The following is a 7,504-nucleotide window of genomic DNA, read 5'->3' as shown; positions in this document are numbered from 1 at the left end:
AAGATAGGCGCCAAAATGTGGCAAAGCCTTATTTTCCAATTGTAAAATGGCCTAGTTTTAGTGGGGATGGTGATCCTAATGTATATTTGGGTTGGGAGGCAAAGGTTGAGCAAATTTTTCATGTACATGAGGTCTTAGAAGACCAAAGGGTTAGACTAGCTTCTTTAGAATTTTTAGACTATGCCATGCAATGGTGGCATAAGACTCTTATGGACATTGGCCTAAACAAGAGATCTCCCATGGTTTCTTGGAACGATTTAAAAGAGTGTACGCGTGATAGATTTGTTCCACCACACTTTAGGAAAGACCTATTGTTGAAGCTCCAACGGCTTCACCAAGGTACGCTAAGTGTGGATGCTTATTTCAAGGAGGTAGAAACGTTTTTAATTCAAGTAGATATGCATGAAAATGAGGAAGCTAAAATGGCTAGATTTGTGAGTGGTCTTAGGAGGGATATTCAAAATGTTGTGGAACTTCATGAGTATTCATCTTTACAAAATTTGGTTCACCTTGCCATCAAGGTTGCATCTCAAATTTCAAAGAAAAATGCTTTAAAAAATACTCATAATGATGGCTACTACAACAACTCTTGGAAAAATAAAAACAAATCTTTTTCAAAGTATCCTCCTAAAGAATCATCTTTCAAAACTAGAGATTTTAAGCCTTCAACTTCTACTCATAAGTCACCAACAAAATCGTCTAGTAAGAAATGTTTTAAATGCTTAGGATATGGTCACATAGCTTCTAATTGCCCTTCAAAGCGAAATATGTTTATACATGATGGGGTAGTGGTTAGTGAGCATGATTCTGAAACCTCTAGACATTCCTCACCTTCTAGATCCCCAAGTGAGAATGAAAGCGAAAGTCCACTTGAAGGTGACTTGCTAGTTGTGAGACGTATGCTTGGTCAAGTTTTAAAACCCTCTGATGAAAGTCAAAGAGAAAATATTTTTCATACAAAATGTCTCATTAATAACAAGTTATGTTCTTTAATAGTGGATATGGGTAGTTGTGCTAATGTGGCTAGTACAAGAGTGGTAGATAAGCTTGGATTGTCTACTATCTCTCATACAAAGCCCTACAAATTACAATGGTTAAGTGAGGTAGGTGAGATCATTGTTAACAAACAAGTCCTCATTGCATTTTTTATTGGTAAATATAAAGATGAGGTCTTGTGTGATGTTGTACCAATGGAAGCCACACGTGTTCTTTTGGGTAGGCCATGGCAATATGATAGAAAAGTTTTTCATGATGGCTTTACCAACAAACTTTCTTTTGACTTCCATGGGCTTGGTCATTAAAGTCTCTCTCTCTCCAAAGGAATTCCATGAGGACCAAATTACAATGAAGCAAAATAGAGAGAATGAAAAAGAAAGAAATGATAAACTGAGTCACAATACTTTATCAACTAAATCACTAATGTTGACTCGTGTTATGCCTCAAGTGTTCCAAGGTATTCTTCTTCTTTTTCTTTTTCATTACCCAAAGTTCCTACTGCCACACCATATTGGATAAATAATGTTAAGGATGATTTTTACATAGCTCCTAATGGCTTTCACCTTTTAAGAGGATTTTTTCCAAAGAATGTCATCATTTCCAAATAATATTTTCCGACATGGTCTGTTTATAGGACATCTTTTTCTGAACTCCCAACGTTTCAAAATGCTAAGTCAAGTTTGCCTATCTCTTCTTACATTCTCTTATGTAATTGCAATTTGACTTTGTCTTATGCAGAGTACTAAATTCGTGGTCGAATTTTCTCCAACTTGGAGGGCATGATGTGATCCAAAAATACATAAAGATGACCAAGGATGTTACACTTGAAGGGTCATCTCAACAAGAAAATAAAGACCTCGTTAATAGGAGAAATGGACAAAGGCCAAAGCATTTGAAGTTCTTCTTATTAGTCTTCTCAAAAGATGAGGTTCAAGCCAATTAATATCTTTTGTAATATTTTTTAGAATAGTTTCAAAATAGAACATTAAAAGGGAAGCAGTAGGAAAAATCACTTTTCTAGAATAAGGAAGTGACTTGAAAAAGGGTGGCATTTACCTTGTCTTTTCATATGCCTTGCCTTTTCATTTAAAAGTGACTCTTCATGTATCTTACCTTTCATGATCGGTCCTCTATGCCTATATAAAGAGGGGCCTTGCTTTTGTAAACATAAGTTGAAAGTTGAATATTGAAATTGAAAGTGAGGTTACTCTCTAGAATTTGAGTGGTTTCTTTGTGAGACTTGCTCTCCTTCTCTTTGTCTCATCTTGTGGGTCTTGGGAATCCTATAGTGGCGGCACACCCATTCATCTTGGAGCCTTCCACCATCCAAGTGGCGTGATCACTCCCATTGTCTTCAACCATATATGTTTTCTTCAACTTTTCATCTTCTTCTTCCATACCCATTCCATATCAAAAACTCTAAAACATGTCTTTGTTGTTTTCTAGATGTTTCAATCGGTAGAACTTGTTTAGTTTCTGTTTTAGTTTGGTTCTTTGTGTTTGTTTGCTGTTCTTTATGGTTTATATATTCTTATTGAAGTTTCAATCAGTTCATATGCTTCATTGTCTTGTTTCAATCAGTTGAAGTTCTAGAAATGGGTTTCCATTTGATTTTCTTATTGTTGTTGTGTTCTTGAATTTCTTGTAGAATCTTGATCCAATTCTTGAAAGTGTCTTATGATGTTTCATCTTCATATATCAACTCATATCACAAGGAGTGACTATTCGTCAGCAAACCTTTCGCACCCATCTCTTTAGCCAGTAGCATTCCCAGCGATCAGGGCCTCATACTCTGCTTGGTTGTTACTGGCCTTGAAAGTGAACCGCAAGGCCTGCTCAATGAGCAACCCATTTGGCCCTTCCAAGATGACACCAACCCCACTACCCTGTTGGTTGGAGGAACCGTCTACAGAGAGTACCCATCTGGAACATGCTCATTCTTGATGCGTGGAAGCCGAGGACAGCTCTACCACGAAGTCAGCATAAACCTAGCCTTTAATAGGGCCTCTGGGCTCATACTGCATACCAAACTCTGATAGCTCTACTGCCCATCGCACCATGCTTCCTTCCACATACAGCTTCTATAAGACCTTGCGAATTGGAAGGTCGGTCATCACTATTACGGTGAAGCTCTGGAAGTAGTGGGGAAGTCTTCGTGTCGAGAACACTACCGCCAGGGTTGCTTTCTCTATGGCTTGGTATCTCACCTCAGGCCCCTGCAATACTTTGCTGACAAAGTAGATTGGCTTCTGCACGTATTCCTGCTCTTGCATCAGGATCGAACTGATCGCCTTTTTTGTAATTGCGAAGTACAGACAAAGTGGAGTACCCAACTGTGGCTTGCACAACACTGGTGGATTGGCTAGGTACTTCTTCAGTTTTAGGAACGCCTCTTCGCACTCCCTGGTCCATATGAACATGCTATTTCTCTTCAGGCATTGGGAATAAGGATGCCTCTTATCTCCCCCTACCGATACGAATCTGGACAGAGCGACCATGCGTCCTGTCAACTGTTGCACCTCCTTCACTGAGATCAGGCTTTTCATTGCTATGATCGTCGCACACTTCTCAGGATTCGCCTCTATCCCACGTTTAGTGAGTATGAACCCCCAAGAACTTGCCTGCTTCTACCCCGAACACACACTTCTCAGGGTTCAGCTTCAACCTGTACTTAGTTGTTGTGGTGACTGTTAGAATGTATGGCTTTAAACTAAAGGGGGGTGAATTATTTAAAGGGGGTTTTCACAAACTTTTTACGCTAGAATGAAATTCTTTGCAAGAAACCAGATTAGGAATTCAGTTAAACAAAGCTCAAAACACTAAACCACTAGAAAAACAATCGGTTGTTTCGCAGAAACAATCGGTTGTTTATATCAGTAAAAAATAACAACAACTGAATTTAAAGAGTTTAAGGAAGAGAGAGATGCACAAACAGTTTATACTGGTTCACTCTTAAACCAAAAGCTACATCTAGTTTCCCATAAACCACTGGAGAATCTACTAGGTAATCAAAACCAGATTACATACACACAACCAAAGAATTGACCTTGATCCCCTCAAGAAACACACTTCCTTTCGCTCAGCACACACACCAAGAATGTTGATATTGACAACCTCAAGAGCACACAACCCTTCTTGGCTTTACAACACTAGAATGTGCACAGTTTTCAGAACGAAATACACTTGTTACAGAATCAACTGAAATCAATACAGATGTAATCCTATTCCACTTCTCTCTTGAATAACCAAAGCTCAAACTGAAAACCTCAAATGTTTGAAAGCTCTTTGAAAAACTCAAATATGTTTTTCTTTCTTGTTGTTTGTTATAAAACATTAACAAACTATTTATAGCATTCAAATCTTGGTCAAAGCATTTAAAGCAGGAGCGTATTCGGTTATAAAAACATTTAAAACTCACTTAACTAACAAAACTGATTCTGTTAGAGTTTTCAAACAAACAATCGATTGAAAGAGTGAATCAATTGGTTGTTTTGGTTTGAAAGCAAGTCAACCATCCAAAACAATTTTCAAACTCTTTCAAAAACACGTAAGTATAAAACAATCGGTTGTTTCGACAAAACAACAGGTTGTTTTTTCACTTAGTTTGAAAAACACTTTAAACTTAAAAGATTTGAAAACACTTAAGCTTTAGATTAAAAAAAGAGTGGATTACAAAGATAAACTACCCCAGATCCTACTCTAAAACACCAGAAACTTCAAGCAACACCAGCCTTCCATCAAACGCTAGGATTTAGATTCTTAAGTCTGCTACATGTTGCTCCCTCTACTGGGAGGTGACCACCATGTCATCCACGTATGCTTGGACATTCCGCCCTATCATGGGCGCTAATACTCTGTCCATTAACCTCTAGTAGGTCGCACTTGCATTCTTAAGCCCAAAAAGCATCACCTTATAACAATAGCAAGACAGCTCTGTCAAGAACGTTGTCTTGCACTCGTCCCTGGGGTGCATCCTGATCTGGTTGTAACCAGAAAAAGGCATCCATGAAGCTAAGTAGTGTCAATACTGGGCAACGGGTAGGCGTCCTTCGGACAGGCCTTTTTAAGGTCTGTGAAGTCGACGCACATCCTCCATTTCCCACTAGCCTTTTTTGCCAGCACCACGTTCGCCAGCCACTCAGGGTACTGAATCTCCCTGATGTGGCCAGCCCTAAGCAGCTTCTCTATCTCTTCTTTGATGACCTGACGCCTTCCGTCATTGAACTTTTGCCTTCTCTAGCGAACAGGTCGGACCTGGGGGTCCATGGTGAGACGATGACACAGGACGTCAGGATCTATGTCAGGCATGTCTGAGGCAGACCATGCAAAAGCATCAAGGTGCCGAGCTATGACTTCGGCAATCTGATCTTGTGTCTCTTGGACTAGGGATTTGCCAAGCTTGAACTTCTTCACGCTGATCTCCTTCTCTAACACATCTTCGGCAGGTTTGGGTTGTCTCTCCGGTTAGAATGGATGGATTTAAACTAGAGGGGGGTGAATTGTTTAAAGAGGGTTTTCGCAAACTTTTATAACAAGAATGAAATTATTACAAGAAACAATTGATAAGTAATTCAGTTTGCCAAAACAGCAATTAAAAACAGCAGTACCAGAAAAACAATCGGTTGTTTCACAGAAACAATCGGTTGTTTATACCAGTAAACAACAAACAACACTGAATTTAAAGAGTTAGGGATAGAGAGATTTCACACAGATGTTTATACCGGTTCACTCCAAACCCAAAGCTACATCCAGTCTTCTCAGAAACCCTGAGGAAATCCACTAAGCAATCACAACTTGATCACTTACACCACAACCAAGAAAGTGACCTTGAACACCTCAAGACACACACTCTTCTTGGCCAACACACCAACACTAAGATTGCTGATCTTGATCCCCTCAAGAACACACAACCAATCTCAGCAAACATAGAAGCGAAACTTGTTTCACAAAAGTACAAGGATTACACTTGTTACAGAAGATAATCTGAAATCAATACAAGCAGAATCCTATTCCACAAACTTTGATCAATCATAAACTTTCAGCAATCTCAGCTCTTTGAAAAACTCAAAAACTCTTAGCAAAAAACTTGTCAAAGATTGATTCTCAAATCTGTTTTTCTGAATTTATTTAAAGATGTAGTTTGTTATCAAATCTTAACAAACTCTTAAATTGCATTAAAAGATTTGTCAAAGCATTTAATGACTGGAGCGTAAGCAGTTAAATCATTTAAAGCTCAGTCAAAGATAAAACAGTTTTTCTATTATGGTCCCAAAACAAACAATCGGTTGTTTCCTCGAATCAATCGGTTGTTTTGGTTTTAACAGCTTAACCATTTGAAAAACAGTTTTCAAATCTTTTCTCAAAACATCTAAGTGTAAACAATCGGTTGTTTTGACAAAATAATCGGTTGTTTTAACTTAGTTTGAAAACATTTTACTTTCACAAAGATTGAGAATGCCTATGCTTTAGATTCGATCAAGGGGTGGATTACAACACTCAAACTACCCCAGAACTAGACTAAACCAGCACAACAACAGCAAGCACAACCAAGGCTTCAACATCCTTCAAAGGGTTTGGATTCTTCAAAGCTTGAACACCACTTGGTTCAACATCTCCCGGGCGATCTCTGCGCGGGTGACCCCTTCTTCCCTCGGAGGCTGGGTGGTAACAACGAACATTCCTCTCTTCGTCTTGAGGCTATTCTCGTAGAACTTCTTAGCCTCCTTCTTATCAGACTTGATGGTGATCACTGTAACCTCAAGGGAAGGCAGCTTCATCTTCATGTGCCTCGTAGAGGCCACCACTCCAATCCTGTTCAAAACAGGTCTACCCAAAAGTATATTGTAGGCTGACGGAGCGTTAACAACGAGGTACCTGATGTTTTCAGTGCGTGAAGTTGTGTCGTCTGTGAAGGTCGTCCTCAACTCTATGTGTCCACGCACCTTCGCTTGGTCTTCAGTGAAACCATACAAGCAACCGATATAAGCCCTCAACTGGTCTGGACACAACTGTAATTTGTTGAAGGTCGACCAGAACATCACATCGGCCGAACTTCCTGGTCCACAAGGACACGATGCACCCTCCTTCCTGCTATCACTACCAAAATCACCACCAGGTCATTGTCATGTGGAACGACGTCCTAACGGTCGACCTTGGTGAAGACGAGGTCAACATTGGGAGTATGATCTGCCTCTTGTACATCTATTGCCATCACCTCCCGTGCGTAATTCTTCCACTGGGAGGCGGTGCATCCTCCTTATGAGAACCCTCCGGAGATGGTGTTTATCTCACCATGAATGGGCACCTCGTGCCCCTGATCTACTCTCGTGGCTGCTAACGCCTGATCCCCCTGCGGCTCTAGGAGGTAGTCCTTCAAGAAGCCGCTTTTCACTAACTCGTCCAACTGGTATCCCAGTGACAAGTAGTTGCGTATGAGGTGGCCATATCCTTGGTGGAATTCTCACCAAGTGTTCTTGTTGAGCCCCATCTTTTTGTCGGTCTTCGGAGG

The sequence above is a fragment of the Phaseolus vulgaris genome, chromosome 2 (assembly GCF_051622355.1).
Source record: "Phaseolus vulgaris cultivar YP4 chromosome 2, ASM5162235v1, whole genome shotgun sequence".
Lineage (NCBI taxonomy): Eukaryota > Viridiplantae > Streptophyta > Magnoliopsida > Fabales > Fabaceae > Phaseolus > Phaseolus vulgaris.
Note: the sequence above shows the minus strand (reverse complement) of the source record.